Below are 26,824 nucleotides of genomic sequence, written 5' to 3' on the forward strand. Positions count from 1 at the left end.
GCCCAGCTAATTTTTTGTATTTTTAGTAGAGACGGGGTTTCACCATGTTGACCAGGATGGTCTCGATCTCTTGACCTCATGATCCACCCACCTTGGCCTCCCAAAGTGCTGGGATTACAGGCGTGAGCCACCGCGCCCAGCCAAAATTGGTTTTTAAAGGAATGTGAGTGTATAAGTTTTGTGAATTCAAAAATATGAAATCTGTGCAGTATTATATATTTCTAGGCCACTTATTCAAATGACAACTTTTATCGTATGTGTAGCCTGATTTGCATACTATCTTACTCATTTATAGAACATTTTGACACTTTGAGGTTAATAAACTCTTAACAGTCTGTAAGTCTAGATGTAATAATAGTGCTTTAATACATTGTCTTCCTTTCTCTTTAAAGACCACAAGAGTAGTGCAGTCTTCCTTTATATTTTATGTGACCTCTCAAAGAACTGAGAAGGAGACATTCAGATAAAAATTATCCCCAGCCAAAGCTCTTCTGGGGAAGCTAATTCACATCAGAATTCAAGAGGACTCTGTTCTCTTACTCACTGGTGTTTAATGATTTTCCTCATTAAAGTTCTCTTACCCCAATATAGAGAAAATAGTTAGACCTTGAATATGGCAATTAAAAGGCAGGTATCCTGAGTTCTGACACTTCTAGCAAACTAGAAGACTGTTAAGGAGTATTGTCACCTGTTGGCAAATTTCTAAAGGTTATAGAATACTGTTGAGAAAAAAAAAATCATTTATTGAGAAGTATGACCTAAGAGTTTTAAAGTTCTAAGTTTATGTTCCTAAAAGGCATATACATATAAGAGCAGACATTCTTTAATGCTGCCATTTTTCTTTTAAACCTCACACTAATACTCTACCTCCAAGGTCTTTAAAGGCTACTCCTCTTTGATAATATCAATTTATAACAAAACTGAAACATTGGGATAAAAACACCAGTAATCAAGTAAATGTATATTGTAAAGATAAGACATACACTCAATAAAACTATTAATTATTAGACCCAATGAGATTTGTTTGAAAAGGAATCTAAATATGCTTTCCTAACAGGTGGCAGTTCTCACTGATGCACATTTTAAGAAGACGTTAGGATGTCTGGTACCAAAAAGTCTGGACAGCTACCTTACAAAAGGACACTTCAATTTGTGCACACATGAACATAGGTGAGAATAATTTTCTGTTCTTTAAGCCATTGAGTTTGTGGTACTTTATTACAGAAGCTCTAGCAAATTAACACAGGCACCATACTTAAAGTGAGACTTACTGCACAATGAAGTCAACTACATATTAGATGTGAGTTAAGCCCTTTGGTGAGTCACTCTATCACTTAAGCCATATTGTGATGAAAGAGGCAAATGTAACATGTATACTCATGGCATTTTCTTTATCCACTTATATATGTAATAGAATACTATTCAGCCATACTAAAGAAAATTCTCCCTTTTGTGATAACATAACAACATGAATGAACCTGCAGGACATTAAGCTAAGTGAAATAAACCAGGCAGATAAAGACAAATGTATGACCTCATTGATAACGTGAAGTCTGAAAACTCAAACTCATGTAAGCAGAAAGTGAAATGGTGGTTACCAGGGGCTGAGAAATAGGGGAAATGAGATGTTGGTCAAAGGCTTCAAAAAGAAAAAGAAACTGCATGATAGTAAATGTTTGCTGCTTCAAACCACAACATTTTGGAAGAATTTATTGCATAGAAATATCTAACTAATATATGTATCAGATATTAAGTTTTCATTTCCTTTTTTATTTTACTTTATTGCACTTTAGGTTCTGGGGTACATGTGCAGAACATGCAGGATTGTTGCATAGGTACCTACATGGCAATATGGCTTGCTGCCTCCATCCCCCCATCACCTATATCTGGCATTTCTCCCCATGTTATCCCTTCCCAACTCCCTACCCCGCACTGTCCCTCCCCTAGTCCCCGCCAACAGACCCCAGTGTGTGATGCTCCCCTCACTGTGTCCATGTGTTCTCACTGTTCAACACCTGCCTGTGAGTGAGAACACGTGGTGTTTGATTCTATGTTCTTGTGTCAGTTTGCTGAGAATGATGGGACAGATTCATCCATGTCCCTACAAAGGACACGAACTCATCATTTTTTATGGCTGCATCATATTCCATGGTGTATATGTGCCATATTTTCCTTGTCCAATCTATCCTCAATGGGTATTTGGGTTGGTTCCAGGTCTTTGCTATTGTAAACAGTGCCACAGTGAACATACATGTGCATGTGTCTTTACAATAGAAGGATTTATAATCCTTTGAGTATATACCTAGTAACGGGATTGCTGGGTCAAACGGAATTTCTATTTCTAGGTCCTTGAGGAAGTGCCACACTGTCTTCCACAATGGCTGAACTAGTTTCCACTCCTACCAACAGTGAAAAAGTGTTTTTATTTCTCCACATCCTCTCCAGCATCTGTTGTCTCCAGATTTTTTTAATGATCGCCATTCTAACTGTCATGAGATGGTATCTCAGTGTGGTTTTGATTTGCATTTCTCTAATAACCAGTGATGATGAGCATTTTTTCATTTGTTTGTTGGCCTCATAGATGTTTTCTTTTGAAAGTGTCCATTCATACCCTTCTTCCACTTTGGGATGGGCTTGTTTGTTTCTTGTAAATCTATTTTAGTTCTTTGTAGATTCTGGATATTAGGCCTTTGTCAGATGGGTAGACTGCAAAAAATTTTTTCCTATTCTTTTGGTTGCCGATTCACTCTAATGATGGTTTCTTTTGCTGTGCAGAAGCTCTGGAGTTTAATTAGATCCCATTTGTTTATTTTGGCTTTTGTGGCCAATTCTTTTGGTGTTTTAGTCATGAAGTCCTTGCCTATGCCTAGGTCCTGAATGGTTTTACCTAGGTTTTCTTCTAGGGTTTTTATGGTGATACGTCTTATGTTTAAGTCTTTAATCCATCTGGAGTTAATTTTAGTGTAAGGTGTCAGGAAGTGGTCCAGTTTCTGCTTTTCTGCAGAAAAAAGCCAGTTTTCCCAATACCATTTATTAAACAGGGAATCCTTTCCCCATTGCTTGTTTTTGTCAGGTTTGTCAAAGATCAGATGGTTGTAGATGTGTGGCATTGCCTTTGAGGCCTCTATTCTGTTCCATTGGTCTATATCTCTGTTTTGGTATCAGTTCCATGCTGTTTTGATTGCTGTAGCCTTGCAGCATAGGTTGAACTCAGGTAGTGTGATGCCTCCCACTTTGTTCTTTTTGATGAGAATTGACTTGGCTATGCAGGCTCTCTTTTGGTTCCATATGAAGTTTAAGATGGTTTTTTCCAGTTATGTGAAGAAGGTCATTGGTAGCTTGATGGGGATAGTGTTGAATCTATAAATTACATTGGACAGTATGGCCATTTTCACAGTATTGATTCTTCCTAACCATGAGTATGGAATGTTTTTCCATATGTTTGTGTCATCTCTCATTTCCTTGAGTAGTGGTTTGTAGTTCTCCTTGAAGAAGTCCTTTACATCCTTTGTTAGTTGTATTCCTAGGTATTTTATTCTCTTTGTAGCAATTGTGAATGGCACTTCATTCTTGATTTGGCTCTCTTTAAGTCTGTTACTGGTGTACAGGGATGTTTGCAATTTCTGTACATTGATTTTGTATCCTGAGACTTTGCTGAAGTTGCTTATCAGCTTAAGGAGATTTTGGGCTGAGATGATAGCGTCCTCTAAATATATAATCATGTTGTCTGCAGATAGAGGCAATTTGACTTCCTCCTTTCCTAACTGAATACCCTTTATTTCTTTTTTTTTGAGACGGAGTTTCGCTCTTGTTACCCAGGCTGGAGTGCAATGGCGTGATCTCGGCTCACCACAACCTCCGCCTCCTGGGTTCAGGCAATTCTCCTGCCTCAGCCTCCTGAGTAGCTGGGATTACAGGCACGCGCCACCATGCCCAGCTAATTTTTTGTTTATGTGGTGAATTACGTTTATAGACTTGTGTATGTTGAACCAGCCTTGCATCCCAGGATGAAGCCTCATTGATCATGATGGATAAGCTTTTTGATGTGCTGTTGCAATCGACTTGCCAGTATTTTATTGAAGATTTTTGCATCGATGTTCATCACAGATATTGGCCTGATGTTTTCTTTTCTTGTTGAGTCTCTGCCAGGTTTTGGTATTAGGATGATGTTGGTCTCATAAAATGATTTGGGAAGAATTCCCTCTTTTTGGATTGTTTGGAATAGTTTCAGAAGGCGTGGTACCAGCTCCTCTTTGTATGGCTGGTAGAATTCAGCTGTGAATCCATCTGGACCTGGGCTTTTTTTGGTTGGTAGGCTATTAATTGCTGCCTCAACTTCAGCCCTTGTTATTGGTCTATTCAAGGTTTCAACTTCTTCCTGGTTTAGGCTTGGGAGGGTGCAAGTGTTCAGGAATTTATCCATTTCTTTCAGGTTTACTGGTTTATGTGCATAGAGCTGTTTGTAGTAATCTCTGACGGTAGTTTGTATTTCTGTGGAATCTGTGGTGATATTTCCTTTATTGATTTTTATTGCATCTATTTGCTTCCACTCCCTTTTCTTTTTTATTAATCTGGCTAGCAGTCTGTCTATTTTGTTGATCTTTTCAAAAAACCAGCTCCTGGATTTATTGATTTTTTGAAGGCTTTTTGTGTGTGTGTGTGTCTCTATCTCCTTCAGTTCTGCTCTGATCTTAGTTATTTTTTGTCTAGCCTTTGAGTTCTTTTTTTATCTTGCTCCTCTAGTTCTTTCAATTTTGATGATAGGGTGTCGATTTTAGATGTTTCTTTGCTTCTCATGTGTGCATTTATTGCTATAAATTTCCCTCTAGACACTGCTTTAAATATGCCCCAGAGATTCTGGTACGTTGTGTCTTCATTCTCCTTGCTTTCAAAGAACATCTTTATTTTGCCTTCATTTGTTTATCCAGTCAACATTCAAAAGCCATTTGTTCAGTTTCCATAAAGTTGTGTAGTTCTGAGTTAGTTTCTTAATGCTGAGTTCTAATTTGATTGCACTGTGGTCTGAGAGACTGTTTGTTATGATTTCCGTTCTTTTGCATTTGCTGAGGAGTGATTTACTCCCAATTATGTAGTCAATTTTAGAATAGGTGTGATGTGGTGCTGAGAAGAATGTATATTCTGTGGATTTGGGGTAGAAAGTTCTGTAAATGTCTATTAGGTTTGCTTGGTCCAGATTTGAGTTTAACTCCTGGATATCCTTGTTAATTTTCTGTCTGTTGTTCTGTCTAATATTGACAGTGGAGTGTTAATGTCTCCCACTTCTATTGTGTGGGAGTCTAAGTCTCTTTATAGGTCGTTAAGAACTTGCTTTGTGTATCTGGGTCCTCCTGTATTGGGTACATAGACATTTAGGATCATTCGCTCTTCTTGTTGTATTGATCCTTTTACCATTATGATCTTCGTTAGTTTAAAGTCTATTTTATTAGAGACTAGGATTGCAACTCCTGCTTGTTTTTGCTCTCTATTTGCTTGGTAAATCTTCCTCCATCCCTTTATTTTGAGCCTATGTGTGTCCTTGCATGTGAGATGGGTTTCCTGGATGCAGCACACCGATGGGTTTTGACTTTTTATCCAATTTGCCAGGCTGTGTCTTTTGATTGGGGCATTTAGTCCATTTATCATCTAAGGTTAATATCGTTATGTGTGAATTTGATCCCGCCATTTTCATGCTAGCTGGTTGTTTTGCCAGTTAGTTGACATAGTTTATTGTGTTGATGCTCTTTACCATTTGCTATGTTTTTGGAGTGGCTGGTACTGGTTGTTCCTTTCTATGTTTACTGCTTCTTTCAGGAGCTCTTGTAAAGCAGACCTGGTGGTGAGGAAATCTCTCAGCAAATGCTTGTTTGTAAAGAATTTTATTTCTCCTTTGCTTATGAAGCTTAGTGTGGTTGGATATGGAAATGCATAGCACACAATGCATTTAACTATTATTTTGTGATACAGACATAATAATAAAATATTCTAGAAATGTAGAGATTAGTCACTCAGAAAGTGTAATCCACAAGAGCTATTTGAACCTCAGTATAAACACACAGAAGAAAATAGTTCTTATACTTATATTTTAAGGCATGGTTTTTTTGTTGTTGCTTATTTTTACCAAAGCTAAAAACAGAAATCCTAAAATCAGAATGGTCCCCCTAAAGAATGGTCAATTTCTACTACCTCCCTCTCCTGTAGCCCCCTATTAGAAGAAGTGTCTTATCACCTGAATAATAAAATAAACAAAAATAAAATAAAATAACAATAAAATAAAAGTCTTAACAGTTTCAAATAGGTGTTAAAATAGGAACTGCTTTGCCAAAGATAAATAAGTGTAGTACAAATTTCTCTTCCTGCCAAGAGAGAAGAGATTCTGCATCACAGGTGGGTAACAAAATAAGATACACTACTAGAAAATATTCCAGAAGAATGACTCTTTACACCAAAGAATTCAAAGAAAACACTGGCTTTACGACCAACCAATTCCATTTAATATTTAATGTTACATGAAACATGACTACCCTGGGTAGACCTTCATTTTTCAAACTGCACTGAGAGAGAAGCTTTCCGATGGGGGAAAACATATCTCTTTGTGTAAGCTCATCAGTGGTTAGGTCTTAAGGGTACCACTTCATATTCTATAAGGAGGTCCTTTTTAAAATGAGGTCTAAGGCCTCACTATTAATAATAGATTAAGAACTAGCTTAAACTCTGTCTCCTAGTTTCAATAAAACTCAAACCTTCTTTTATTCTTTTCTTGAATTTCAAAACCTCCCTTCTTCTTTACTGAGAAGTAAGTTCAAGGTTCTCTTTTGAAGGTGTTGGTTAAAAAGTTATTGTTACTGGAATTTTCTGATCTTTACGGTTGTTCACTCAGGAAGATGTGCAATCAAACACTCTCTTAAAAGACGAAACGATTAGCTGGGTGTCGTGGCACACACAGGTGATCCCAGCTACTCGGGAGGCTAAGGCAGGAGAATCACTTGAACCTGGGAGGCGGGCGTTGCAGTAAGCCAAGATGGTGCCACTGTACTCCAGCCTGGGTGACAGAACGAGACTCCATTTCAAAAAGAGAGAGAGAGAGAGAGAGAGATACAGACAGAGAGAGAGAGAGGGAGAGAGGGGAAAGTCCAGACACAGTGGCTCATACCTATAATCCCAGTGCTTTGGAAGGCCAAGGCAGAAGGACTGCTTAAGGCCAGTTGTTTGAGACAAGCCCAGGCAACATAACGAGATACCATAAAATCATAAAAAATTTGAAAAAGGGAAAGGTTCACATTGGGCTAGATCTTTAAGATTCCACACAGTCCAACTGAGAACAAGGAAATAAAACTAATATCAGTTCCCAAATTCATGGGAAAGCATCACACACACTATTCCATTGGGTACATGCAACAACCCTAGAAAGTAAATTAAACAGGTATGGTTATCCAAATTTAACCGAAGAAGAAACTGAGGCTCAGTAAGATTGAGTGGCTTCCTAGGGGCACACCATTAAATAGTGGAATCAGAGTCAAACCCATTCTTTATACATACACACACACACACACACACACACACACACACACACACAGAGTCTTCAAGTAAACTGACACTCAGCATCTTTCATCTGCCAAGACTTCTAAGGGTCTGTTAGCACCTTACTGTCTCACTTGCACTTCTAAAGTTTCTCTCAGTCTTTCAGCTTTTCACTGTCCACACAGTTGGTTTCAGCTAGTGATTTTCCTTAAAAAACAAGAAACTGAAAAAAATTAATCCTTTTATGCCAAGTCAGATTCTGGATAATTTTTGACCATGTCAACTATATTTTAAAAATATAATAGAACTATACTATTAAAAAATAAAGTATTTATTTTAATCTGGACTAATAAATAAATACATTGTTGATTGATTATTAATTGTACAGACAGGATTTTGTTATGTTGTGTAGGCTGGTCTTGAACTCCTGGTCTCAAGCACTTCTCCTGCTTTGGTCTCCCCAAGTTCTGGGATTACAAGTGTGAGCCACCATGCCTGGCCTTTGCTCTTATAAGAGAATGTTTGTTCGCACATCTTACCGTGTGACCATCCATGAAGACCATAAATGCCTGTCATTGGTATGGTGTTATACCAATGACTTACTGGGAAACATTTAAGTATCATTTATAGTCCAGTTAAATTGATATAGTCAGAATTGTTTAAGCCAGTGCTTGGAATAGAGCTGAAAATTGTTTTGAGTATGTGACAACACAAAAGGAAAATGAGATCTTGCTTTCCTTTGCATTGATTACTGTATCCTTATCTGGACTGATAAATGAGTACACCATTTAGCTTTAAGAACAAGCTCCTTGAGATGACACAATTCATTTAATCTATCCACATGGATTCCTTGAAGCACAATCATTTTGAATGCTGTCTTCAATTTCAAACATAAGCAATTATTTTTCTTTTTCTTTCTATAGCTACTGAACTTGAGATATACTTCAGCAACAGTTTTTTTTTTTTTTTTTGGCAGATACTGTCCATACAATTATTGGTTAATCTTATCAGGCTGCAGTGAGGTTTATATCCCTCATATCTCAAAGGACTTCCACCAATCTCTAATTGCTTTCTGAACCTGACCCTCTTTTTCTTCCTGGAGCTGCCATAAAATTGCCTTTTACCACCAAGTGTTCACTTTATCAATACTTCCAGGACTATCACTGGAATTCTTTTTTTTCAGCTAATAATAGTCAAAACCATCTGCCAGAGCAGTTACAATGCCAGACAGAAGAACCATGCCAGAGTAAATAAATAACTTAGGGTTGCCATTCTAAATGAGGGAAGTACGCACGGGCAATGGTCAGATACTCACTGTAAACAGAATAAGCCAGAATCGGCTGACTACACGTGACTATGACTCTGGACAGCAGCCATGGTCCTGGAGGAATACAACCTCTGCCAGAAATGAGACCCAATGCGGGGAAGCCGGGAAAAGAATATCCCAACCTTTCCCTTCTCCTTCCCTCTCATCTCCTGCCAATGCCTCACTATAAGTCAAATGGCAAGGGAGTCAGATAATGCCAGCAAACACATCAGCCTCTTGGAGACATAGATTAAGGCAGAGAAGGGATCTAAGCGATCTCATGCACATATATGCACATGGGGTAAGGCAACTGGAAATAGTGCAGAACCTCAGCCCAAGGGGAAAGTATATATACATATGTCTAAGGTTTGTGAACCCCTCAGGACTACTCATGGATTCCAGGGTAAGACATTCGAAATATATTAACGACTTTCAAATCTATGTCTCTAAGTTACATCGTGATCTTTCCCCCAGGTCAGGGTTTTAGATTTACAGCTACTCACTAGACACCATCTCTCAGCTATCGAATAGGCAGCGCAGATTCAGGTTGTTCAAAACAGGAGTAGTTCTCTTCCTCTTCCCTTCAACCTGCTCCTTCTCACAGGGTCCTTTTCCTATGAATTTGAATCACTCTGGCCAGATAAGTCTAAAGCTTTAAATCCTTTTCCTTCTCTCTCTGAATCCCATCAGTGACTAATTCCTATTAATTCCATCTTCTAAGTATCTCAAGAACTTACTCTTTTACTGTCAGCCATATTGCCACCTCCACGATACAGATTTCCATCACTTCTAACCTAAACCATGGTCCCTTCACATGTGTCCCCTCTTACCTATTTTCCACAAAGTCACAAAGGGGTATTTTTCTGAAAAGAAAAGCTCATCATGCCATTCCATTAATTAAAACTCTCATGTCTCTCCCTTTTAGAAATCCAAATCCATCCAGATTCAACTGCATGCACACCAGCTTTGTTTCCAGGGTTTCACCATGACCCTAAAGGTCTAGTAGCACCAAATGAGCGACAAGTTTTGCATATGGTATGTTGTGAATACCTTTCCCTCAGTTTCATCTCTGTTGGCCTGGTGAGGTGGTAACTTTTTATTTAGAAGTAGTTTTGAAAATACAGAAGAGTTTCATAAACAACACGGAGATCTCCTATACATCGTCTTCCTTGCACTTTCATTCATTCCTTAACATCCACTTCATGGATCACTTTTTCTGGTCCTAACCCCATCCTATGAAGGTCATTTCCCCCTTTCTCTGTTCTCTGTTATTTTCCTCCTCTCTGTGGTAACTGCACTTCTGACATTGTTCTGTGCTTAGTTTACCTGTTCATCAATTACGTTTTTTTTTGTTTTGACAGAGTCTGGCTCTGTCTCCCACACTGGGGTGCAGTGGTGCAATCTCAGCTCACTGCAACCTCCATCTCCCATGTTCAAGTGATTTTTGTGCCTCAGCCTCCCCAGTAGCTGGGACTATAGTTGCCCACCACCACACCTGGCTAATTTTTGTATTTTTAGTAGAGACAGGTTTTCGTCATGTTGCCCAGACTGGTCTCGAACTCCTGGCCTCAAGCAATCCACCCTTGGCCTGCCAAAATGCCCGGATTACAGGCACAAGCCGCTGCTCCTGGCCTGTCTGTCTGTCATTTAATAGGCCAAGTTCCATATTGACATTGGCAACACATTACCAGGAACTTTTGCAGAGTTTACCCTAAGTAGACACCTGAGAATTAGGTGCTCAGTGAGTAAGTGAGCACTTAAAATCCTATGATCAAAGGATTTCTTTTTTTAAAAAAGACATCAGGGTAGGTGGGTTTTGTTTTTGTTTTTGATTTGGCATGGTTTTATTTACTTATTTTGTTGCTGTCTTATAAATTGAGTCAGTACTACTGGCTCCTATCTATTGCAAAAGAGCTGAGAAAGAAGAATCTGTCACTCACTGAACAGACACCATGACCCCACTCCTGAGTAAGTCTTCTAAGCTTGTATAGACACTTGAGATAAGTTCAAGAGGAGGGAATCCCTAATATGCTACAGGATGAACTAAGTGGAGAGTTGTGCTAAAAGCATGACGCAGACCCTGGCGGGAAGAAAAGTGACTGTCAATCTCTCTGGGGGAAGGCTGTGGATACCTTGCAGAGCTAATAAGCATCCCAGGTAAGGAGTTGATCAGCAGGAGACCATATGAACCAGCTAAGGCCCTGAGCGGGGAGCAACAGGGGAGAGTAGACCTCAGGTAGCAGCCACCAGCAGAAGCCATATTCAGGGATGTCACATAGATCTACCTAGCATGGAATGGGAAAAGATTTGGGAGAACACGGTGATGATTCAGATTGCAGCACTCTACCAGTGAGAAAATGCCTAAGTATTTACTGACTTGTTTTCATTGTTGACAAAATTTCTTTCCAATACACAGTAGGCTGAGAGCCTGCAGATTACAAAGTAAGGAGCTCCTAGGTTTGTGTGCAGGGACTACAAATGGGCACCTGAGGCCCAAGGGCAAGTGGTGTGTTTTCAGAGTAAGCTCATCCATAGCTCCATCAAAGGAGCTTGCATTTCAGATTGGTGGCCTTAAAAAAGCAATCAGAGAAAAAGCACCCCAGGAGAGGAATCCAGAGAGAGCAGGAATACAGAGCCAGTGTCAGGATTCAGTGCTATTAGACTTGCTCTCGCATACCAATGAGCTGAAACAGCTATCTCATAATAAGGATCTTGGGAATAAAAAACAAGTTTAGGTGAGAACTACCATGAATGAAGGGGCAGTTAACTCACTGAAATAAATGTATAAAATTCAGTGTTCACCAGAAATACAGCACAGTCACTAGTGGGGGTATGAAGCTGGCATTTAAATGAGAAATTTGTCAGCTTTTTAACCTCATATATAGACATCATTACTCAAATGTTAATAATGTACAGCAAAGGGAACATTTCAGAAGCTTGCATGGAGAAAGAATGCCAGTCCTCAGCAACTGTTGATTGGGAATTTACTCAGTAAGTAAATTTAAAGCAATTTCCTATTTCCAACAATCTCGTTCTCAGGATCCAGGGTAGAGATCTTAACAATACCCAAATATCTGTATGTCAAAGATGAAAACAGGCTTTCCCATGGAGGCAAAGACAAAATGGTATTAAGGGCAGCTGGAAGAATCAGGAAGGATCCCAAAGAGGAGGAGGCATCTAAGATGGAACTTGAAAGGGCAAGATTTCAATAGACTGAACTATGCAATGAAGAGGTCTCAGAGAGACAATGAGGAGGAGCTCCAGAAGAGGTGGCTAACGGCTTCAATACTGCAAAGGAATAAAAGAGAATAAGAACAGAGAAAAGACTACGAAATTCTACACAAAAGAGAGCTTTGGTCACTTCCATAATAGCAGTTTCAGTAACGTTGATGAAACAGAGTTCGATTCTGAACAGCTGTGATTGTATATTGCTAGTAAAAATGTGACAATAGTAAGTGGAGACCTAAGTTTCTAGTTGTTGGCTGGTAAAGAGAAGAAAAGTTTCAAAATGCTGAATGGAGGCAGAGTTATTAAAGGGCACATGTTCATTTTCGGGGAGGAATAGAAGATAATCCAGAATAATGTGAATGAAGGGAGACTAAATGGACGAAAAGAACCGAAAGGCCTGGTGGATGCTGCATGTTAGGGAGCCAGGTCCTAAGCGGAGCTGGGGCAGAGTGATGAAGGAACAGTACTCTGTATTTTGTTTTAGATATACAAACGCATGATTTAGAGGACTGTGTTCGGTAATAATAAGCAGTGAGCATGAATAACTTCCACTGACAATTGTATTAAATGCCAGGAAGTAATAACGACTAACAGTAATTAATACTTTGCTATGTACCTGGCCCCAGGCTCAGAACTTTATATTTAAAATGAAATCCAGCATCATTTCTGTATGCTTATAGTATCAGATATCCCCCGGGTAAGTGAAAGTTTTAAAAGTATAAGCACTTCCAAGATGGCAAACACCCAGCTTGCCACCACCTGGAAATAAATAACTTGCCATCTATGCAGGGTCCCTCCCTGTCCTCACTCCACCCTGCCCCCAGCTCTACAGACAACATGGGGACCTGTGTGATCCAAATCCCTTCATCTGAAGTTGTTATTTTCCCCTAGGGAGTTCTGTGCAACACATGAGCCCTTTCTACCCTTCATGATTTCAGCAGTTTATGGCTCATTTAGAGTGACCTCAGAAATCTCTCCGACGTCCACAGCACCCCCCTTACTCGGGTGCCTCTCCTCCAGTTTCTATCTGTTTAGCTCAGGAGTATGAAATCACTTACTCTGTCTTCTGCTGCTCCTTTCCTCTGTTACTTATTCAATTTTTAAGTTGAAAGGGAACTTAATTCTGCTTGATAATCAGAAGAGTACCTACCATTAATGATATATTTACAAAAAGAAGGGAAAATTAATATATTGTGGGGTGAAATCACACAGTACAGTAAATCCTTCTCCCTTTGAAGAAAGCCAGAATTTCTCTCTAGCATCTACATGAACCTGTGTATCTACATCCTGATTTCCTAATTATACCATTTTTGTCTCAGGCTTAAAAATTAAAATAAGGTAATTTTTGTGCTTTCTTTTTTCTATTTTAAGATGTAAAATAATATTTTCTGTAATTTGTTACTGTAAATTAAAATTATTTCTTCTACATTATGGGCAAAACAGGTTTTATGGGCTAACTTAAGATCCCAGCTGTCATTTAGAAACTTGATTGTTCATGAATATGAACTCTGCATTCTAAATGACTAACTTACAAATACACCTTTGTAATCCAATCTCTTTGTATGTTGAAAACTCTCTGAATATGAAGATAAAGTATAATGTGATATTGTTATGCAAATGATGTCATGGAATATCTAACTACACATTAAGGATACCTTTTCCAAGATTATTAATTAATTTTTGTACTAGTTATGCTATCAAAGACTTTAAAATTTCTCAGCAGCTTCCTATGTAGTAGAAACTAAGAAAATTAACTCAAATATAAAATACATAAACATATTAAGAGTGTAAGACCTTCCCAATGTCTAGTTTTGATATGTCTAATAGCATATCAAAAATACTTGATAAATTATCATGTTGTGCTAATGACTTGAAAATTAAAATGAGCCAGACAAGCAATCTATACAGTAATTAATGAATTAATAATCTACCTCATTTCAAAAAGGCACTCAAGTCAGCTTAACAAAAAGAATATAATTAAGCAAGATACAATGAATTGAATATGAACATGAAAAGGGATAAGGAGAAGGAGAGAGTAAGATGGAGAGCATAGGTGGATTCATACACAGATACATGCCGTGAAATGCTGCAGTTATAAACGGGCACACGGATTTGGTTCTTAGAGTTACAGAAGCCAACCTTAAGTGAGAAAAAAATGATCAACTTCAAGATTTGCAGGGTTTACCTAGTAAAAACTACCTTAATAGTACTTATCTAAGGATAAGAACAAGTATCTCTGATACTGAAATCCTAAAGAGATCCTCAGTATTTTCAATGATATTCTTAGAGTACTTCCAGTGATGAGATCCACAGTGAGACTCAAATCCTTTCCACACAAGGAGATGGCAGCACCTAAAGCCTAGGTGGATAAAAACCAGCTCCATGGGAAGCTATTAAAATGCTGTACAATGCATGAGTCCCCCAATGGACTTGCTCAGTCACAAACTGCTTTAAAGCATCTGTTATAATATATGAACTAATTATCTTTAAGTCAATCTTCCCTAAATATTCAGTCCCAGTCCATGTTTTGAAATGTACTGAGCATTACCAAATTCACAGGCCTGAATCCAGCTACTTAGCATGGCTGTGGAAATACAAGACTGCAAGCTTTTATAAGCAGTGAAGCTCAGGGAAGCACTCTGGGCATGGAATTGCCATTGAATCTGAATGCAGATTACTTCTGCTTTCTGGAATAAACAAAGGTTGAAATTATCCTAAAATGGATAATGATATTACAAATACTGAAATAACACTTAATGTTATATAAATTTTGTGGCACAAGTGATCTGCTGGTTAAACAAAACAAATACACACACAGCAAAGGACGCACTAGAAGATGGAAATTACCTGTGTTTATTTCTTTTAATAAATCTGAAATCAGTGGCTTAGGTACAGTCTTTTTTTTTTCTTTTTAAGTTTTTTTGGTTGTAAGTTTATTCAATACAAAATAAACCTCTCCAATTTTACCAAGGTGGCTGATCATGTCCATGACCAAATCCACCTCTAAACTGGAATTCGGTTGCTGGCCCAGACCCAGCCTCCGCTTTCTTGCTGGCACCAGGGGGCACAGCGCTCCATCTGTAGGTATCTCTGCCAGCTTCCCCTCTTGTGAGTCATGCAGGTCGCTCACCCTCCAGACCTTTAGGCAGAGCCCTGCTAGTCTCTGGATGGCTACGGCATAGCATGGCAGGCACAATCTCCGGGGACAGATGAAGGTAATCACGGAGATGCTGGATACCCTCATTGGTAAGGTACCAGTAGAAATGTCTCCAGGCAAACTCTTCCTTCACGTAGCCTCGGGACTTGAGAGACTGCATGGTCTTCATGACGTGAAGGTTGAGCACATTCTTGTCTGCCAGTTCTGGGTGCTTAGGCATGTGGACGTCCTTCTTGACTACCATGACTCCCTCCTTAAAAAGGAGTTCATAAATGGCCATCTGGTTCTTCTTAGGCATCAACACCTTGGCAGCTGTAGGGTCTGAGACCAGGGCCTAGATACAGTCTTTTAAAAAGGGACATATTGGATCTATTTTCTTTAATGCTTACCTGAGAAAAATAACATTATTGTCTAAAGTTATACACTGTCATCTTTTGGAATTAAATGAAATTTATTCGTCTAAATTCCTTAGGACATGTGAGAGTATTATGAGTGGGATTCCAAATTTGTCTCATAGTGCTTTGTTTTGTTTTGTTTTTCAGTTTGCTATCGAGAAATGAAACATAATAATTAAGATTTTAATTAACTATTACTGAAAGTGATTTCCTTTTAAAAATCATAACTATTATTCATTTGCTAAGTTTTCTTAAAACTTTGTATTACTTCTTTATTTCCATTGTTAGGATAACAAATGAAGAAAATCAAACTCTATAAGATGCCTTTATTTTCTTTCAGACATTTAATTAAAAAATTTTATCTTTTGCAATAAACTTATTATATTATTCCATTCTCATGCTAATATGAAGAAATATCTAAGACTGGGTAATTTATAATGGAAAGAAGTTTAACTGACTTCTGCATGGCTGGGAAGGCCTCAGGAAACTTACAATCATGGTGGAAAGGGAAGCAAACATGTCATTTTTCACATGGTGGCAGGAGAGAAAAGAATGAGAAATGATCGACGGGAAAGGCCCCTTACAAGACCATCAGATCTCATGAGAACTCACTCACTATCACAAGAACAGTATGGGGGAAGCCACCCCCATGATTCAACTATCTCCACCTGGTCCCACCCTTGACATGTGGGGATTATTACAATTCAAGGTTACATTTGGGTGAGGACACAGAGCTAAACCGTGTCACTTATAAAGTAGTATAACATTGTCAAGATTCGGAATATAAATAATGTCTTTTATGATCTCATTGTATTTATTGGAAATGTTTTCATAAAGCTAAGAGCATGTAGTCTAAAGCCTCATTAGACCAAGACTGGGGAAGACAGGTCAGTCACTAACCATGAAGGGATTCAACAAGCTTCTAATTTATGGTTGAAATTTCATCATTATAATTATTGTGAAAACCTTCCATATATCAAACTAACTATTAGCACCCAGGATATTATCAATAATCAGGATAGATAAGGTTCCTACTGTCATGAAGCTCACAACCTAAGGAGAAAATCCAACACAATTTTATAAACCGTAACTTATGTCAAATGCAATGAAGACAATAAGCAGATGCTGTGAGAAGAATAACAGATTGGAAGATTCTGAACTAGAGCTGTCACTTCCACCAAGGCAGAGCCTGTGCTTTGATTGCTCAGCTGCTTTCAGCTGATTAGAAGTAAACCAAGTTCCCCTCAGGACAAAGCTGACATTGCTTTCGCTTATTGTAAGCCATTTTTAGGGTCATGGGACCTTAAAAACACCTTCATGGCACATCTGTCAACAAACAACGACAAGAAATAGAAAATTTGTTCAAGCTGGGTATTCAGCATAACAAAAACTGTGATCCTTAAGTTCATAGAAATCTACTATCCCCTTGGTATTCCTCAAAAAAGCCACCACTTTACCTAAAAATGTCTCATATGCGAGAGCGTATAGATCCTGGTGTGACAGATATTATCTGATTTCAAATATGCAATAAGCCAAAGAAAATATTTTTCACAATGTTTATTCTATGGGCCAGAGTGTTCTTGAGGAAACTATTTTAGAACCTCAGAGTCTTCAATTAAAGGGTTACATGCCATCTTCAGTTTATAGCCCTGTGTATAACTGAGGCAACTGCCAGATGAAAAAATCACCGTGTGCCCACGAGATATTTAATATCCTACTCTCCACACTCCCTAGATGAGAGAAACTGAATATAAGCAACTAGTAATTGATAGCAACCACTAACTGACATAGATACAACTCATAATCCATTTACTGTTTTAATAATCCTTTCACCACAGTTAACAACATCTCTTGGAAGCTGAGGTCTGAGACTGAATTAGACGCATGCTACTGTGGCTTCTCTTCCAAGAAGTTAGAAAATGTTCAGGACGTGATGGATCTGTATAGATGTTTTCAGAGAAATAGCTGAATTTTAAAATAAAGTAGTAAAAACCATCTCGGTGAAGGTGGAGACCACGTCCGTCTCCATGACCATTCTATTTGCCAAGGGTACCATATTATTTTTTGAATTGATGCTGGATCATCCGACATATAACATGGTAACTAGAAATAGAAAAAGCATTTATTAAATAGTGATAACTTCCAATTGGTAGCTTACTTTTATGGAAGTATTTTACTTCATTAAAAATAATTTGTGTTGATTTCCATATGCCTCTCCATTCCCATTTTGGTTGTTATTATTTTATATCAGCATAAAACCCCAGAGACTGAACACTCATTTATTTTTGCAACGTATTTCCTGTTATCAAATCACAGTTCCCAGTTTGCGAAACAAAACTTTGGACATGATATTTTAGGGGATATATGTATATTTGTAAGTACCTAAGTCTTCAAATTGCTCAACACTAACCAATGTGGCTTCTACTGTTTAAGGCAGTGTTGTAGAGGATTGTCTTTTAGAGTCTGCTATTACCCATTTTAACTCAAAATCTCTGTTTTATTAAAGCAACTCCATAGTGATAACTTTGTTCAGAAAAGTGCCACCAGTACTATAAGCTGTCAGATAAATCAAGATAATGTAAAGCAAGAGTTGTGTTTTGTTTTGTTTTTTCTCCATATGACTTTTTTTAAACAGATGCCTCTGGTATAATCCAACTATGTAAGCACTAGAAGAAAGCAATAAGTAAAAATAGAATATGAAGTTTGAATTAAAAATTATAACCTTGTTAGATATTGATAGTAATCTATTTAAGCCCTAAAAATTCAGAAAGTTTCCCTTTATAAATATACGTGCATGCACACACATATTAATACACACACACCTACACTTATACATTTGTTGAAAATATATTGAACATGTTTTATGTACCAGGTCCTAGGTTGGGTGCTGGTGAGACTATGAAAATCAAAAGCAGACATGAATCTTGGTCTTCTCAAGTTTGCAGTCCAGTGGGCAGAAGGAGCCTAATGAAATAATCATTTAAAAATGCAAACTCATCACTGCAGTCAGCACTGCAAAGAAGATATATATGGTGCATAGTAGAGATATGTGGTCTTGAGAAAACTGGAAGAACCTGATTCACTTAGAGGCACCATTTTATGTCACAGAAATGAGGTGGGATAAGAAAAATAAATAGGAGTTAACTAGGCAAAGACAGGGAAGATACACACATATCTGGCTCTGTAATGCAGGGGAGCTAAACACAAGTGAGTACAACCCTCAAACAATGGCGAGCCAGTAGATATATGCAACTAGCTGCCTATTCTTCAGGCATATAATTATGGGTCCTATTCTGCAAACTTTGCAGATATCCTGTAAAATCAGACCACCATTCCCTAGAAAGGCAAACTCAGTAATACACTCTTACTAATGGCTTTTGCTTGTTTTGTTTTTTCCTCATTCTCCTTATTCCCTCATTCCTACTTCCTGGCCTCACCTTCCAAATAAGTGCCCTACAAAATCCACGTTTCATGATACGCTTTTTACGGAACTGCAAACCAATACAGTTAAACATGGCATAGGATGAGACAGGAACAAAAATGTACATAGGTCTGTCAGGCATTTTACCTCTACCTATTCAATGGGAAGCCTTGGAAGTATTTTCAAAAGAAGACATTATTAGAAGTGCTTTTCAATAAGATCTTTCTGGCTCCAATGCATAGAACAGATCAGATGGAGATGAGCTTCAGGAGAAGGAGATGAGCTTCAGAAGATAGTTCAATGCTGCAGGTGAGAGAGGATGGTGGATTAGACTAGGGAGAAATCAGAGTGACAGAAAGAAACAGATACATTCCAGAGCTATTTAGGCAGTAAAAGCAATAGACTTTAATGGGAAAAGAAGTGTTGAGGATGTCTCTTATATTTTTTGGCTTCTATAACTCAGTGGATGTGGTAGGACTCACTGAGCTAGGGAGCACTGAACAAGTCTGGGGGTAAAAGAGGGGATAATTATAAAAGTTTTAAATTTAAATTTAGGCTTAAATTGCATCTGAGGTATCTTTGAAACATCTTGGAAGAAATATAAAATACGTAGTTAAATATATGACTTTGAAACTAAGGGAACAATTTAAGCATTTCTGATTCAACTTTATTTTGGTGGCAATGAGTTTCAGGGTCATGGATGACATTAAGTAGAAAGGATAGATTAAAATAAAAAAAGATGAGAAGATGGTACCAGATCTTGAGGAAGCGGGACTAGCAAAGGAAACTGAACAAAGGGGGCCAGATGGATTTTAGGAAAATCAAGACAATGTTTCATTATGAAAGCTGGAAGAAGAGAGTATTTCCTAAAGAAGGCAAAGGCCTGTAGTGCTCACTGGTACTGCAGAGGGAAGTAAGATTACTATGGTAAATTATGTTCCTCACTGCAATCAGCACTGCAAAGAAGATACATATGGCATATAGTAGAGGCATGTGGTCTTGCGAAAACTGGAAGAAGCAGGTTCTTCCAGTTTTCTTCTTCTAGAATTGGCCCCAATTCTTCCCCTCTCCATACATCCACATTCTTTACTGTGTGACTTTGCAGTTTCACCCAAAAAAATCGGTGGAGTATATTTTCTTTTGTTCAAGTGACTTGTTTTAGCTAACAAAAAAAAAAAAAAGGAAAAAGTGACAGCATGTAGGATCTGAGCATTTCCACTTGCCCTCTCGTGCTTCTGCTCTTCCCATGAGAAGGACACGTCTAACTACTGAGTCCCAGAAGAAAGAGAGAGAGTGGGGCAGAGCCCAAGGGTGGAGTGAACTCACAGGTACAAGAACTAGGTAGTGCTTTATTTAACTTCAGGACTGTTTGCCCCTGAAGTTTAACATGGTTGATTATGCAAAAATATCTAGGCAGTAGAAAACTAGACTAAAACCTGTCTGCTAGATTAAGGATGTTGATCACTAACTGGTAAAGATCAGTTTTGCTATGGGAAGGAGAAAAGAGACAAGGTAGTGGAGGAAGCACATGGATGTAAGGGAAGTTACATGTGTACATATGCTGTGTGTCTTAACATGTAAACATGTCAGAAAGATTTTTTTAAAAAAAGGGAGAAAATGAATACTTAAGATAAAAAGAGGAGATCTGATAGGTGCCATTTGAGAGATTAGGTAAGGTATAATGAGAGTTCAAATTCATGATGACACAGTTCAAGGGTGGGGCTGGAAGGCCAGAAAGGAAGTCCAGGGAAGGCCAGGTTCATGAGCGCTCTCTCCAGGTAACAGTGCCAGGTGTTATTCATGCTGGGCATATTTCCACCAGTACGAAACAAGTAAAGTTCAGTTAAAGTTTCGCTGAATGTACTCTTTAGTTATATAAATGATATGAGATCTATAGTAATATAAGATCTTACTATTCTTTGATTAAAAGCCTGATGGGGAAACAAACAAAAGAAACCTTCAACTGTACATGGGGTCTAGTATAGAATGCTAAAAAATTACAATACTAAAATGAGGAGGAATAAGTAAAAGCAGACATATTTATCACCGACTAGATCAGTTATTTGTTAGTTATTTATAACACATATTTTAAAAAGATAACATAGGCAGTTCTAGTGTGTTATGTTATACTCTGATTACTTCTATTAATTAAAATAATTGGTTAGGGCCAGGCATGGTGGCTCATAGCTGTAATCCCAGCACTTTGGGAGGCCAAGGTGAGTATATCACTTGAGCCCAGGAGTTCGACACCAGCCTGGGCAACATGGCAAAGCTCCATCTCTACAAAAAATACAAAAATTATTTGGGCATGGTGGCATGCACCCGCCTGTAGTCTCAGTTACTCAGAAGGCTGAGGTGGGTGGATCACTTCAGCCCAGGAGGCAGAGGTTGCAGGGAGCAGATTGTGCCACTACACTCCAGCCTGGGTGACAAAGTGAGATCCTGTCTCAAAATAATAATAATAATAACTAGCTAGAACACTCCAACTTTTGATGATAGTAAATAAAATGTTTTACTCTATTATTCTAATAAATGTAAATTATTGAAGATTAACATTTTAATGAAACATGACTTAATATTCAGATAAACATCAACACTGTTTTAACCAACTTTGAAAAAGTGAATACAAGCCATCTATAATTTTATAGTGTTTCCAAATCATTTGTTTTTTTTTTAACATCTCAAATGAGTTTAGATAATGAAATACACATAATAATTTTGTATTCTAAACCTAGATTTTTGTAGATATACAAAATTAAGAGGCTAAACAATAAGGATAATTTCCAAAACTAGCAGAATACTCCAGTTTCTTATGAATATTTCTTTTCTTTTTTAAAATTGTGATTAAAAACACAACATAAAATTTACCATCTTAAGCATTTGTAAGTGTATAGTTCGGAAGTGTTAAGTATACTCACATTTTTGTAAACAGATCTCCAGAACATTTTCAGCCCACAGATCTGAAACTATATATCCATTAAACAACTCTTCTTTTCTCTCTCCTCCTAGCCCCTGGTAATTACCATTCTACCTTCTGTTTCCATGAATTTGTTCACTTTGCTATCTCACGTAAGTAGAATCTTGTATTAGTATTTGTGTTTTTGTGATTGGCTTATTTTACTTTGCATAATACTTTCAAGTTTCAACCATGTTGTAGCATAGGACAGGATTTCCTTCCTTTGTAAAGCTGAATAATATTCCACTATATGTACCTAGTACATTTTGCTTATCCGTTTATACATCAATGGACATCCGGGTTGCTTCCACCTCTTGGCTATTGCATATAATGCTGTTATGAACATGGGCTTTCAAATTAAAGATTTCTTACTTTCCCTAATAAAATTTACCCAAGGTAACACTTTCTATTGGAAGATTCATGTTTATGCCTCATCACAAATAATGCTTAAAATCTATTTATGTATGTCTATATAACAGAAAACAAAACATTCTCATATTACTAAAATGAAATCATTATTTGAGAAAGGAACAAACAGACCATTTAGATTAAAATTTACATTGACTTTTTCTAAGTTACATATTTAGTTACACCTTATTGTTTTTAGTTTTGACTGAAATATGCAATAGTACTCCATTGTTCACATATTATATTTTGGGGGTATTCTTTGATTTTCTACAGTTAAAACATATACTCTAAGCTTCTGGTGATACGCACCTAAAGAGGCCTACCTTCTTCCCTCCTTCCCTCCCTCCCTTCCTTTCTTCTTTCCTTCCTCCTTTTTCCCTTTCGTTTTAGTAGATTAGGAAATACAAGCTATGTAAGTGTGAGTGTAGCCCAGACAGCACTTACTAAAGTTCTGTTGGCAAATACAAGGAAGTAGGAGGCTAGGCACATTTTCATTACATAGTATATGATGTACAAGTTGCAGAAATGGTTGCATTTTTAACTTTCAAATGGCTTGGGTTATAGGGCAATTTATTTCCAGGTAAAACAAAGAAATCCTGAGAAAATACTAAAGTGTTTTAGTGGTGTTCATGTCACTATGTTAAGTATTATTTGTATGAGACAAAACACAATGAGGAAAAGACAAATAGATGAAATAATAAGACATTTGTTAGCAAAAACATTTCCTTTGTGAAGGGCATACACTCCTATAAATTAATGACTTGGGTGAGTAGCTGAAATCAATACCAAGATCCATAGTGCCCCATGTGGTTTCTATGGAGGCATCTGTTTTTCTCAGTTGCTCTAGACCATCATGGTGCATGGATGGCAGAAATGCTGACTGTTCCTAACGGCCATTCCTGCCTCCTACCTAAGAATTATAGTCTGCTCAATACAGCAAGCTAAGGGTAGCTCTCTTACTTTAGAATATCTAAATCCAGATCAACTCAAAACAGCATTAACTAGTTTGGAAAGTTCATAGGCACTAATACAATTTTGACACAGAAGTAGGCAAATTTCTTGAGATATAAAGGCTTTCTAGAGTCCACCGTTACACTAAGCAATGCTATATTTAAGTCAATTTACTTTATGTAACAGTTTTCTACATCTTCTCTGTGCCCTACTTAAGTTTCTTAATAACCAAAGGTTTGCATTAAAGGTGACCTCCCTACAAAGATATGTTAAGATACAACATTTCTGCTTCTCAATAGTTCATGACAAATATTTACAAAGACCTACTAGAGCTGGTTAGGCACGGAACCAGGCACTGGATACAGTGGTTAATTCATAGTCTCTGTCTTGATTAGGTGGTTTCTTCAAGGGGAGGACAACCATTTAACAAGGAGTTCCCCAATGAGTTAAGTATTTCAAATTGTGACAGAGAGTACAAATAATGAAAAGCAGCAGCAAAATATGCTGTGAGTGTGCTTCTATCTCAGGGTCTGGCCTAGACTGAATGGGAAACACGTTCAAGTAAGGTTTTCTTGAGCACACGGCATGAGCATGCTAAGGGGCGTGTAGGAACTAACCGGGTGAAATGGGTGGAGAAGAGCACTCAAGACAGGAGGAGGAAACCTTCATCAAGGATCCCACTATGAGAATCGTGGTATGTGGTATGGTACAAAAGCTCATTTCTAAGATTACAACTGTTTCCTTAGAAAGGTATATGCCTTCCCCCAAAGAAACATTTGAAAATTGCATCCTTTCCTCCTGAGACAATTCTCAGGAAACTGTCAGAAAAGCTAAATCCAGAAAGACCATGTTGGTCTGACTTTATTACATGTGGATACTGTCCTAGTGGACATGCAGGAGAGTCCCCTCTATTAACGTCCCTTCTTCTAGGAGTTCACTTTCTCTTCCATTTGACTCTCAAGCTCTTCCATTATGACAACAGAGATAGGAGCAGAGGCACACCAAGACTGAGATCCTCTTTCCTGTCTCCGCCTGAGGGCCTCTGTCGTACCTCCCTAATCCTCTCCCGTACTCTCCTGAGATTCTCCCTTGGCCTCCCTCCTTCCACCCCAGCAAGAGCCTCAGGGGCAAAAAGAATGACAGAAAAAAATGAGCTATTTCTTATAAAATCTTCTAGTGAGTAAAATACCTGCTCTTTACCAAGCAATCCTACTTAGTTGAACTTGAATCTGTAGCTGACTCTGACATTGTAAAGGGGAAGAGAGGGTTGCAGAAGCCTTTAAATCTAATCTAGTTTCAGGTCTTCACTCACCCAGTCACCCAGTTTTCAACCTTTCTACTCTTCATTCTAATCTCACTACATCTTGACAACTCAAAAGCAATTGTGACTCTTCATTCTCCTCTGCCTCTATCTGGATGCTTAAGCTCTATTACATAGTCCCCTGTCCCTCAGTAATTCTATCCCCAACTCCTGGCCCAAACAATGAGAGTCACTGTTGCTGGTTTATGGCTGGGCTGTGTTCTCACTTTGCTTCTTTTGAGGTTGGAGGAATGAAGACAGGAATGTCCTCACTCCTACTGACAAGGCTGCTATAGAAGAATGAGCTCTGGGCCTCCCAACTTGGATCTGGCAGAGCATGCTACCTTTATAGGCGCTGCTATTCATGTCGGTTTGGTTGGACAGCAGCATCAGGTCTGGGCATATGATGGGTTAAGTTGGCTTCTGCAGGCTATTCTGGGAACACACCCAACATTTGTAGCTTTTATTTTTCTATTGAAAAGTACCTCTAAGGTCCAAATAACCAACTAACAAATGAGTTTTTGGAACAGAATTGTTTGTAACATGAGGGACTGTCTGCAATTAGAATAAAACAATGTAGTTTGGTGGAAATTCAATTGAATTAACCGAAAAGCAGAGAGATGAAAGGCTATTCCACAAAGCCAAGTAATTCTTATGAAAAAATACCATTAGCTAGTGACTCTTTTTGAAACCTACAGTAACTCTTTCAGGAAACACAGGTAGCAGTACATTAATGCGTTAATGGTTTCAAAAGTATTCCCAAAAGTCCTCAACTAGTTTCAGCACTGAGATAATCTGATTCATTATTTTACATTAGGCCATAAGAGATATAGTTATTTATCAAATAACTAAGCATGAATGCAGTAGAAGGAAATATATGGGTGATACAGTTTCTATAATATCCTTACACATGACAGGTTACACACACAGACACAGATATACAACACACCTTTCCCAATACCAACATCATGGTAACAAAACATAAATTTTTAACCTTAGATAGTATAAGATTTACTTATTTTCTCTCCTTTTATACTAAAGTATTTGGCAAGAAAAACCCTTAAAACAGGCACCAGAAATTGATTTTAATAACAAGTAATATTAAATTTCATTTTGATTTAAAATTCTTTTGGGTCAGCTCCTCTGAAGGAAAATATATTCGCCTGCAAACATGAGTGGTCACAGCAGAAGGCAACTGCAGGAGTTCCTCTGTCAAGATGTAAAGGGAAATTCCTAGTAATGAAGAGTTGAAAGCAGCTGGGAGGCCTGAATGGTTATTTTAGTTGACTGAGTTCATGGTAAAGGGAACAATTGTTATTGTTTCCATTCCCAAAGGAGTCAGTTAACTTTGTTATTTTCCCTGGAAATAAATATCACCTTCCTAATAGGAGAGGAGTAGCCATGATGTAGTAATTTGCGGGCAGGATTGGAGCAGGGCGGGGGGACTCCAGGGGTTATCTGGCTAAGGTGTCTTCAAACTGTTCCTTCAGAGCCCTAGAGATTAATATTCAGCTTTCTGAGAGACCAGGAGGGACTGCTTCCATATTCTTTAGTTTTTCAGGAAATTTTCTGGTAAGTTTTCATCAGAAGCAAATGGGTCTTTAGTTTATTTTCTACAAAGCTCTGACTTCAACCACCTGACTAAAGGGTTCCAATGAGCTAACACCTCCTCTCCAACACAGGACACTAGCAGAGCTACAGCAAGTTGGACCCTGGGCAGGGGTAAAATCGCCTGGTACATACAATGAGAGGCATTTATTCAGCACTTACGACAGGCCAGCAACTCCTACAAATGTTGTACATTAACTCATTAAAGCCTCATAACAACCCAATGGATGAGTACAATTATTGTACCTCTTTTTAAAGATGAGGAAACTGGCACTCTCTTCGGTGAAGTAAATAGCTTAGTAAAAAGTGGAACCAGAATTGGATGGTTAAAAGTCTATATCCTTTGACCTCGTGATCCACCCACCTCGACCATCATGGTCAACAGGGTGAAATCCCGTCTCTACTAAAAATACAAAACAATTAGCTAGGCGTGGTGGTGCACGCCTGTAATCCTAGCTACTCGGGAGGCTGAGGCAGGAGAATTGCTTGAACCTAGGAGGCGGAGGTTGAGGTAAGCCGAGATCGTGCCATTGCACTCCAGCCTGGGTAACAGGAGAGAAACTCCGTCTCAAAAAA

General features: G+C 38.2%; 1 protein-coding gene and 1 pseudogene across 1 annotated transcript in view; both read right to left on the reverse strand.

The window, feature by feature from the left end:
- MACROD2 (mono-ADP ribosylhydrolase 2) overlaps positions 1 to 26,824 on the reverse strand; it is a 1,539,224-nt gene that overhangs the window by 1,251,425 nt on the left and 260,975 nt on the right. The window lies entirely within an intron of this gene.
- LOC108282613 overlaps positions 14,961 to 26,824 on the reverse strand; it is a 45,620-nt pseudogene continuing 33,756 nt past the window's right edge.

Source organism: Cebus imitator, unplaced genomic scaffold (assembly GCF_001604975.1).
Source record: "Cebus imitator isolate Cc_AM_T3 unplaced genomic scaffold, Cebus_imitator-1.0 Scaffold246, whole genome shotgun sequence".
NCBI lineage: Eukaryota > Metazoa > Chordata > Mammalia > Primates > Cebidae > Cebus > Cebus imitator.